At 41.7% G+C, this 11434-nt stretch overlaps 1 non-coding gene across 1 annotated transcript; it reads left to right on the top strand.

The window, feature by feature from the left end:
• The first annotated feature begins 3221 nt into the window (after positions 1-3221).
• LOC136380211 (U6 spliceosomal RNA) lies at positions 3222-3325 on the top strand. Its single transcript, XR_010746887.1, has one exon. It is a non-coding gene; the product is annotated as a U6 spliceosomal RNA (small nuclear RNA).
• Positions 3326-11434: the final 8109 nt, after the last annotated feature.

Here is an 11434-nt window from a genome sequence, read left to right as displayed (position 1 = left end):
ATACATAAGAAAGTTGTAGATTAAGAGATTGAAATCTTCAATAAAGCCCATGAGGCTCATGCAATGTGGTTTCTGCATGTTTGATGAGGCTGGTAGACTGTTCCCCACTGTCTCTTGTTCACCCGTGCTGGCCTTTTCTTCTTTGGGTGCACACCACCCTACTCTGCCTCAGAACCTAGCCTGGAACATCTTCAACTGGTCACTACTACTTGTTCTTAAATTAATCCTCCCATCAAACCTCAGACCTCAGGATGTCCATGTTATAAGCTCTTTTGATATGTTCTACCACCCCCACAGTATGAGTCACAGCCATAATGAAATATTGATTTGTGTAAGTTAAAAAGAGATGCCTGCCCACAAGAACAGAGACTTTGCTTTGTGCACTAGCCTATTCCCAGTGTTTAATAGTGCTTGCAATGTCTGGTGCCCGATAAGTATAGTTTGAGTGAACACAGTCTATCTTCCTGCTCCAATTTTGTTGCATCCCTATCTGCATATCTGTTCTTGTGATTGTTGCTGCAAGGGAAGATAGCTTGGAGAACTAGCTATCAGTTCTTAAATGTTTCTGCTTGAAAGTAGCATGCATCATTTTCACTAACATTTTGTTGACCAAAGCATCATGAGGTCATCAACATTCAAAGGGTGAGCCAGGAAGGTAAATAGCACTGCAAACACTGCAGCCCCCTTTTCCAAAAAGCTGACTTAAATGTTAATGTTGAGTTAAAGAGAAGTACTGATTATTCTATAACTAGTGACTTGAGTTTTACTTCCTAAAGCAAGCACATTGTTCTCTTTTCTCTGAGGCATATTGTAAAGCCAGTAGCCATGGCCACTACCACAGCCGCCTGGCCCGTGCAGGTTCGCACTGGATTCGGACAGATGGTAATGAAACAACGGAGCCAAGAACTGGTGGGCCATGACCTTTAATCCTAGCTTGCACCTGGTGGGCAAGTAAAAACACACACTGGGCTCCAAAACCCACTCATTCAGTGCTCACAGAGCTACTGACTTTATCTGAGTTTCCTAGAATTAAAGGTTTCTAGCTCACCAGACTTATTCACCTCTGTTCCCAATCTCCTTCCTTCTCCCTGCACAAACTCTGCACAACTGGCTTCTCCTTTAGCATTCTGCCATCTTGGCTGCTTCTCCTGGCCTCCTCCACATGGCTTTTCTCTGCTCTCCTCTCTAATGCTAATCTCAGGAACTGAGAGAGAGCAAGCTTCTGGTCTGCCCCACTTTATAGTATAGAAATGATTAAAGGTTTTGACCTTTAATCCAATATACAAACAAAGAAGTCTCTGATACAAAGTCACTCATCTGAGGCAAATGGGATTCCTCGTGAGAGTGCACCACCCCACATCAAAAAGGGCGGGAAAGGCTTAGTCCCAAAACCAAGCCCCAGGCTACAAGGATATTGCCTGCCCACAGCCCACCCCCAACACACATTAATATAATCACGCCCATTCCAAGCAAGAAGGGCAACCAATACCATCATCTGGGTGACAGGCTTCCACGTGGGCAGCACCATCTTTAACAAAGTGAGCATAATTTATTTTATCTGCCCAACACATATTTTTCCCATTTCACTTTTATTGTGATGTTCTGTACTGGCTTATCTCAGCAGTCCTAAGCTCAGGACTTTACCAGAAATGTCCCTGTGAAAAGGAACTTTAGGTCACAAGCCAAATTTGCTTACTCAAGCTGGTGCATCATCTATTCATTGCCTTAATGAGGACAAGCAGATTGAGTTCCTTTGTTACAAAGAAACTATGGGTGTGCTGTTGCTCTCATTCATTTTCTTTGAAATTAGTTGCTCTTGGAGCTCTTCAGAATGAGGCCTGCATCAATAATCAACCACACATTTAGGCAACATCTGATACCTATAATTCCTTTACCAGATATTGATGGGCGCAAGAAAGAGAATTCATGGCTCTTGTCCTCAAGGAAATAACCTTCCAGCTGAGGAAATAAGATGTAAATCCATCAAATAGTACCAAAATTCATGCCCATGTATGTTTCAACACAGAATTGGTGGTCAGGCAACAAAAGGATTTCAAAGGCAAGAAAGTTCCACATAGTGGCTATGTAGTCAGAGTCTTTGAAGGACATGGAGGGTGAGCTGGGCTTAGTGGAGAGGGGAGGAGTGGTCTCAGGGAGTGGGTTATGGATCTCTCTGGTAGGCCTGGGCATTTTTAAGGAGAGCCTGAGGCAGGAAGAAAGAGAGGAACAAGATCAGTAACACCAATGGAGGAGAGTGAGCATTGATGGATGTGGGAAGGGTACTGTCAAAGAGGCAGGAGGGGAATAGTGAAAACTGAGCATGCCTCTGGGTCTGGTCATCTCAGTTCTAACTTCCAAGTCTTCCCTAGGTCATAGTTGCACCTAGGATTCTAGAAATTTTACATCTTCTGGAGAGTCTAGTATTTAGATTAATATCAGAATTCCATTCCATCATTAGATGTTTTTGTGTCCCATCTGACATTCTTATGATTTACTAAAGCAATTTAGAGATCTTTTATATTAGCACACAGATATCTAAGTTTTAAAATCTTATCCAATGTATGGAATATCATGATCTATATAATCAGTTCTCTATTCACTCACATGATAAATCCTTTAGTGAACATCTTCCTGAGTATATGTATCCTCTTCTCCCAGCCTGACTCCAATCTTCATTTTGATGTGATTTCTTCTGACAAAAATGTGGGAAGAAATATCCTAGCCTGCACTATATTAGGGATAGGCCAGGATTTGTGGACTTCAAGAAGTAAAGCTGAGCCTAACCAGGCAGTGGCACAGTGGATAGACTGGGATGGGATGGACCCATGTTTGAGACCCCGAGGTCACCAGCTTGAGCCTGCTCATCTGGTTTGAGCAAAAGCTCACCGGCTTGAGCCCAAGGTTGCTGGCTCGAGCAAGGGGTTACTCAGTCTACTGAAGGCCTGTGGTCAAGGCATATATGAGAAAGCAATCAATGAACAACTAAGGTGTTGCAACAAAAAACTAATGATTGATGCTTCTCATCTCTTCGTTCCTGTCTGTCTATCCCTCTCTCTGACTCTCTCTCTGTCTCTGTAAAAAAAAAAAAAAAAAAAAAAAAAAAAGAGTAAAGCTGAGCTGGTAGGGATTTTTGTAGGACATACAAATGTGCATTTATACCTGTGACAATTTAGCCAACTGAGATGTTAGAAGAAACAGTCCACATAGAAACTACCCTTAGTGTGCACTTTGGCAGCACATACACTAAAATCAGATAATACAGAAAAGATTAGCATGGCCCCTGCACAAGGGTAACATGCAAATTCATGGAGTGTTCCATATTTTAATTTTCTTTCAAAATACATTTTGGCAAATGTTAGTGTTGGGCAGATAAAATGTATTATGCTCACTTTGTTAAAAATAGGCGCTGCCCACGTGAGGCCATTGCCCAGGTGATATTAATGTGTGTTGAGAATTGTTGTAGCCTGAGGCTTGGTTTTGGGATTAAGCCTGTCCCACCCTTTTTGGTGTGAGGTGGAACAATCCTATCATGCCTCAGAGAAGTGACTTTGTATTAGAGACTTCCCTATTATGTATATTGGATTAAGGGTTTGGATTTCTACACTATAAAAGGGAGGCAGAACAGGACTCGGCTCTTGGTTCCTGAGGTTAGCATGAGAGAGCGGAGAGAGTAGAGCCAGCAGCTAAAGGAGGCCACGTGGAGGAGGCCAGGAGAAGCAGCCAAGATGGCGGAGTGCTGAGTGAGATGGGGAACTGAGGAGAAGAAGGCTGGTGAGCTAGAAACCTTTGATTCTAGGAAACTCGGATAAGTCAGTGGCTTTGTGAGCACTGAGTGTGACTGGGTTTTGGAGCCCAGTGTGTATTTTTACTTGCCCGCCGGGTGCAAGCTAGATTAAAGGCTATGGCCCACCAGTTTTTGGCTCCATGGTTTCTTTACCGACTGTCCGAATCCAATGGGAACCTGCATGTGAATGGCCACGATGGCGGCTCCTGGCCTTACAGTTAGTCAAATATGTTTGTAAATATGATGTATATGTTTCCTCGCTTATTGTTTGCATTGGGCATGGGGGACAGGCTATAAGCCGGCAGGGTTGTTATAGCCTGAGGCTTAGTTTTAAGACCAAGCCTTTCCCACCCTTTTAATACTAAGCTCTTCTCAACACTAAGCTTTTCCCCACACCCTTGACTGTTGCATGATGTTGGGTGGTGGACTCTTATGAGGAATCCCATTTATGCCTCAAATAAGTGGCTTTGTATCAAAGATTTCCTTGGCTTAAAGGCTTTAATTTCTGCACTATAAAATGAAGCAGATGGGTCTGACCAGGCCATGGCGCAGTGGATAGAGCGTCGGACTGGGATGCCGAGGACCCAGGTTCAAGACCCCAAGGTCGCCAGCTTGAGCACGGGCTCACCTGGTTTGAGCAAAGCTCACCAGCATGGACCCAAGGTCGCTGGCTCGAGCAAGAGGTTATGCGGTCTGCTGAAGGCCCACGGTCAAGGCACATATGAGAAAGCAATCAATGAATAACTAAGGCAGGGGTCCCCAACCTTTTTAATCAGGGTACCAGTTCACTGTCCCTCAGACCGTTGGAGGGCCGGACTATAAAAAAACTATGAACAAATGCACACTGCACATATCTTATTTTAAAGTAAACTTATTTTAAAACTATGAACAAATGCGCACTGCACATATCTTATTTTAACATAAAAAAACAAAATGGGAACAAATACAATATTTAAAATAAAGAACAAGTAAATTTAAATCAACAAACTGACCAGTATTCCAATGGGAACTATGGGCCTGCTTTTGGCTAATGAGATGGTCAATGTCAGGTTCCATATTTGTCACTGCTAGCTGTAACAAGTGATAAGACATGCTTCGGGAGCCATGACGCGTGTGTCCCAAGTCACCGGAAGTAGTACTGTACGTATGCTCCTCTCAGTGACCACCAATGAAAGAGATGCCCCTTCTGGAGGTGCAGCAGGCACCGGATAAATGGCCTCAGGGGGCCACATGTGGCCTGCGGGCTATAGTTTGGGACCCCTGTGCTATGGAGTCATAACACTGTCACTTTCTTGGCACTGATTTGTGACAACACACACTGAGTATCACCAACCAAGGAAGTTTCCCAAGCCTTGGTGTCCAGAGTCTTTACTGGGACCTCCTATAGGAGGTGATCTCAGGTTCCAACCCTTCAGGAGATCAGCTGATATAATATGATTCAAAACCCAGAACATATCACAATGCAATAATCTGACTGACCCATGCCTCCAGGCAAATAAAAACAGTTCTTTCAGAAAGCTGAGGACAAAGGTCAAACCTCTTTAAGTAGTAAAAATTAGATTCTTTACTACACAATACCAAAACTAAATCAATTCCATTAGATTTTTCTAGGGAAACATCTAATTATTAACATCCAGTTTCTTTCCTGAGAAAGTTATTTAATCACACAAAATGGGAGCAACCATCAATTTGCTTGATGGCAAAAAGTGTCCTTAACCTCAATTGGCTGAATGTTTTAGATCCAAAGTTCTGTCCCACTAGTTCCAGTATAGCCCTTGGGAATAGCATGCTATACCTGTATATCACCTGTCTTCTACATACACTGACAAGATGAAATTGCACAGGGTTAAGTGGAAACAGAAAAATCTGAAAGAACTCAGGGATTGTGAGGAAGGCGAGACTTTGCTCTGTTTTTTGTTTTCCCTACTGAGAAAGTATGCAATTAACCTCAAGAACCAACGAGCACAGAAAATCTACTGACTTTTTTGTTCCTTAAATACGCTTTATGTAATTCATACATTAAATGAGGTTAGACCTTTTCTGAAAGCACAATCACCAATTCCCAAATTCTGAGGTAAGGAGCAGAATTTTTTGTACATACTACTGGTTTTCTGCTACGTAATTACATTAAATTAATTCACTGGTTTGAGCATGACTGAAAGACCATGTTCTGCCCCTAAAAGAACTGGTAATGACAAACTATTGTTGTCTGGGAAAAAATGGACACTATTGTCATTCAAAAAAAATGTGGGGAGGTGACGTCAGAGTAATGGCGCGGTAGGAAGCGATACCGATAAATCTCCCTCAAAACTCAACAAGATCTTCAACCAGAAACAGAAAAACCTAACCTTGGAGCCTCCATATGTTTCTCAATACACCCGAAGGTTTGGTCGAGCGAAAAATTGGTTAAATATATAATCAAACCCCGAAGGAAATAGGGAGTAAGAAATGCTCCGCCTTCCTCACTAACCTAAATAGGGCTGCTTTCACTGGGAACTGAGAATATAGAAACTGAGGCGGGCAAAGGGGGTGAATAGATTCAGGCCGCAGCACAAATGACCGAACCAGGCTTTGGCACGGAGATCCAAGCCGAGGAAAAACTGTGCCTGTGGCAACCCAGTCAATACAAGCTAGCACTCACGCGAAACCCAGACAAAGAAAGACAGGCGGGCAGCCATCTGCCCCGATCTTCTGCTTTCACTGGGAACTGAGAATATAGAAACTGAGGCGGGCAAAGGGGGTGAATAGATTCAGACCGCAGCACAAACGACCAAACCAGGCTATGGCACGGAGATCCAAGCCGAGGAAAAACTGTGCCTGTGGCAACCCAGTCAATACAAGCTAGCACTGGTGCCAAACCCAGACAAAGAAAGACAGGCGGGGCAGCCATCCGCCCCAATCTCCTGGTCGGCGCGCGCAGATAGTAGGCGAGAGATTCCTCTGAGTGCTTCAGCAGTGGGCCCCCGTGTTACCCCACAGAGAGGCAGAGTCAGGGGCTTCTGTGTGGGCCAAAAGCGGAATCTCAGGCCGCCCCAGCGCCCTGAAAAAGCCGTGCACGGGGAGGGAGCGAGAGCCAATTCCAACGCTGGAACTTTTCCGTGTGGATGGGGGTTTCACTCAGAGTGTGAGACTTCCAGCCTGATATCCTGGTCTGCGCACAGATAGTGAGTGAGAGTTTACTCCGAGTGCCCCGAGAGTGGGTGCCCACCCGTGTTACTGGACAGAGTGGCAGAGCCAGAGGTCTTTGAGTGGGCGGAAGAACTGCTTGATTATGCTGAAGCTCTGACTGACTGAGCCTAATTACCCAGAGCCCTGTGCTGAGTGGGAATAGAGTGGGGAGTTGCCAGCTCTTTGAGCCTCTTACTATCCAGGCAGAGGCAGCAGCAACCCCATAGCTGGATTATCAGGCTATTAATTGAGGAAGGAAAGACTAGGAGAGAGGCTCCAGGAACATGGACTCTCTCACTGTCAGAGCCTATAAATGCTAATGAGCCTCAACTGCCAACGAGACTGAAGCACAATACATGACATCGCCATAGAGACTTATCAACTGCAAACCTCTACCTGAGCATGCCAAAGGGGCAGAACCCGGGGTACAGAGTCACCGACCAGGAAGAGGGAGAGAAAAGAAAAAGCAAGAAGATAACCTCTCAAAATCAAGAATAATTCACAGACTTTATAACCTATCCCATTTTATTATATTTGTTCATTTGTTTCTCTTATCTACATTCTTGATTTTTTTTTTCTTCCTCCAATTTGGTCGTTTAACTCTCTGCCAGTCTTACTCTCTCCTTTCCTTGAACTACACTACCCATAAGTGTTACATCTCCCATTATCTTTTCTTTCCTCTTCCTTTCTCTCTATGAGGGTTGCACTTCAAAACCCTTAACTCTCTCTCTCTCTCTCTCTCTCCTCCTTTTTCTTTTTTCTTCTTTTAGTGGTTTCCTCTTTTTTTCTCTCTCTCTCTTTCTTTTCTCCCTCTATATTAGTTTCTTCCTTTCTCCTTTACGTCTCCTCTCATTCAAACCTCAATAACAAACAAATTATCTTATCTGGGACTCAAACTTATGTTTGTGGCATTTTGGGGGGGTTTTACTTCACCTTTTTAACTCATTAGCAGTGCTCCCATCCCTGGCACTCCATTTTATCTAGTTCTTGTTCCACTAAATACAATAGTAATTTTTTAATTTGTGCCCCCATTTTCCTGTTCCCCTCTTATTCCTCTCATCATAACTCTTAGTCAACCAACACCTAAAAGCAAATCATTTTATTCTTGATGCAAATTTTTTCCTTATTTGCTTTTTATGGGTCCACACACCCTTTTTTTTCTGGGTGTTTTTTTTATTTTTCCCCTTTATTACTTCTTCCCAATTCAGGCCTTCCATTACAGGCATTGTTTGTTCTATTTAGTACAATATAATTCACAGTTCACTCCAAGATTTTCTCAAGAAAGAGGGGAGAGGAGAAAAGAGGAAAAAAGGAGGGGGGGGAATAATTTCCTTATTATAATTTTTATTTTATTTTATTTTTCTTTATTTAATTATTAATTTTTTAAAAAAAACTCTTCGATTTTTTATTTTAATTTTTTTTAACTTTTTATTCTTTATTAAATCTCATTAATACTATCAACAAAACCACCCTCAGATGCCATTAAGGAAGAGAAAATCGAATATCATAAATACAAAAGAAAGAGAGGTAACAGATAGATGAGGAAAAATCTATGGAGAAAAAATTTAATATATTGGAAACCTTGGAGTTAAACGACAGAGAATTTAAAATAGAAATCCTAAAAATACTCAGAGATATACAAGAAAACACAGAAAGGCAATTTAGGGAGCTTAGAAAACAACTCAATAAACACAAAGAATATATTTCCAAGGAAATTGAAACTATAAAAACAAATCAAACAAAGATGAAAAACTCAATTCACGAGCTGAAAAATGAGGTAACAAGCTTAGCTAATAGAACAGGCCAGATAGAAGGTAGGATTAGTGAAATAGAAGACAAGCAACTTGAGGCACAACAGAGAAAAGAAAAAAGAGACTCAAAAATTTAAAAAAAGAGATATCCCTACAGGAATTATCTGACTCCATCAAAAAGAATAACATAAGAATAATAGGTATATCAGAGGGAGAAGAGAGAGAAAATGGAATGGAGAACATACTCAAACAAATAATAGATGAGAACTTCCCAAGCCTGTGGAAAGAACTAAAGCCTCAAATTAAAAAAGCAAACAGAACTCCGAGTTTTCTTAACCTCAACAAACCTACTCCAAGGCACATCATAATGAAATTGGCATAAACCAACGGCAAAGAAAAAATTCTCAAGGCAGCCAGGGAAAAGAATACAACATATAAAGGAAGGCCCATTAGATTATCATCTAATTTCTCAACAGAAACTCTACAAGCTAGAAGAGAGTGGACCCCAATATTTAAAGTCCTGAAAGAGGAACTTTCAGCCATGAATACTATACCCATCAAAGCTATCCATCAACATGAAAGAGAAATAAAAACATTCACAGATACAGAAAAGATGAGGGAATTTATCATCAGAAAACCCCCACTTCAGGAATTACTAACGGGGGTTCTCCAATCAGATTCAAAGAACAAAAAAAAAAAAAAGCCACAAGTAAAACCTCCAAGAAGAACACAATAAAATTAAATTTAAACTGTGACAACAACAAAAAGAAAGGGGGGGGGGGGAGAGGATGGAGATTAACAGTAGCAAAGGACGATGGAGTGCAAAACTACTAACAAAATAGTGCACTACAATAAAGAGGGTAGGAACCCTTTTCATTACTTAAATGTAACCACCATTGAAAAAACCACCACAGAAGCACATGATTTAAAAAAAATAGCAACAGAGGAAAGATGTATGGTGTATGGCATACAACCAAATAAAAACAAAAGATAGAAAAATGAAAGAGAAGGATCAAACAAGACACAAAACTAACAGAAAGCAATATATAAAATGGCAATAGGGAACTCACAAGTGTCAACAATTACACTAAATGTAAACGGATTAAACTCACCAAAAAAAGACACAGAGTAGCAGAATGGATTAAAAGAGAAAATCCAACTGTATGCTGCCTACAAGAGACTCATCTAAGTAACAAGGATAAAAACAAATTCAAAGTGAAAGACTGGAAAACAATACTCCAAGCAAATAACATCCAAAAAAAAAGCAGGCGTAGCAATACTCATATCTGATAATGCTGACGACAAGACAGCAAAAGTACTCAGAGACAAAAATGGCCATTTCATAATGGCTAAGGGGACACTGAATCAAGAAGACATAACAATTCTTAATATATATGCACCAAACCAAGGAGCACAAAATATATAAGACAGCTAGTTATTGACCTTAAAACAAAAACTGACAAAAATACAATCATACTTGGAAACCTCAATACACCGCTGACGGCTCTAGATCGGTCATCCAAACAGAGAATCAACAAAGATATAGTGGCCTTAAACAAAACACTAGAGCACCTAGATATTATAGACATCTACAGGACATTTCATCCCAAAGTGACTGAGTATATATTTTTCTCCAGTGTACATGGATCATTCTCAAGAATTGACCATATGTTGGGCCACAAAAACAACATCAGCAAATTCAGAAAAATCAAAGTTGTACCACACATATTTTCTGATCATAAGACTTGAAACTAGAATTCAACTGCAAAAAAGAGGGGAAAAAATCCCACAGAAGTGTGGAAACTAAACAACATACTTTTACAAAATGAATGGGTCAAAGAAGAAATAAGTGCAGAGATCAAAAGATATATACAGACAAATGAAAATGACAATACGACATATCAGAATCTATGGGATGCAGCAAAAGCAGTGATAAGAGGAAAGTTCATATCACTTCAATTATATATGAACAAACAAGAGAGAACCCAAGTGAACCACTTAACTTCACACCTTAAGGAACTAGAAAAAGAACAAAGACAACTCAACATCAGCCGAAGAAAGGAGATAATAAAAATCAGAGCAGAAGGCCCTGGCCGGTTGGCTCAGTGGTAGAGCGTCGGACTGGCGTGCAGAAGTCCCGGGTTCGATTCCCGGCCAGGGCACACAGGAGAAGCGCCCATCTGCTTCTCCACCCCTCCCCCTCTCTTTCCTCTCTGTCTCTCTCTTCCCCTCCCGCAGCCAAGGCTCCATTGGAGCAAAGATGGCCCAGGCTCTGGGGATGGCTCCTTGGCCTCTGCCCCAGGCGCTAGAGTGGCTCTGGTCACAACAGAGCGACGCTCCGGAGGAGCAGAGCATCGCCCCCTGGTGGGCAGAGCGTCGCCCCTGGTGGGCGTGCCAGGTGGGTCCTGGTTGGGCGCATGCGGGTGTCTGTCTGACTGTCTCTCCCCGTATCCAGCTTCAGAAAAATACAAAAAAAAAAAAATCAGAGCAGAAATAAATGAAATAGAGAACAGAAAAACTATAGAAAAAATTAATAGAACAAGGAGCTGGTTCTTTGAAAAGATCAACAAAATTGACAAACCCTTGGCAAGACTTACCAAGGAAAAAGGAGAAAGAACTCATATAAACAAAATCCAAAATGAAAGAGGAGAAATCACCACGGACACCGTAGATAAACAAAGAATTATTGTAGAATACTATGAAAAACTTCATGCCACTAAATTTAACAACC

The sequence above is a fragment of the Saccopteryx leptura genome, chromosome 8, assembly GCF_036850995.1.
Source record: "Saccopteryx leptura isolate mSacLep1 chromosome 8, mSacLep1_pri_phased_curated, whole genome shotgun sequence".
Classification (NCBI taxonomy): domain Eukaryota; kingdom Metazoa; phylum Chordata; class Mammalia; order Chiroptera; family Emballonuridae; genus Saccopteryx; species Saccopteryx leptura.
The sequence above is the reverse complement of the archived record's forward strand: the minus strand, read 5'-3'. Positions and strand labels throughout refer to the sequence as shown.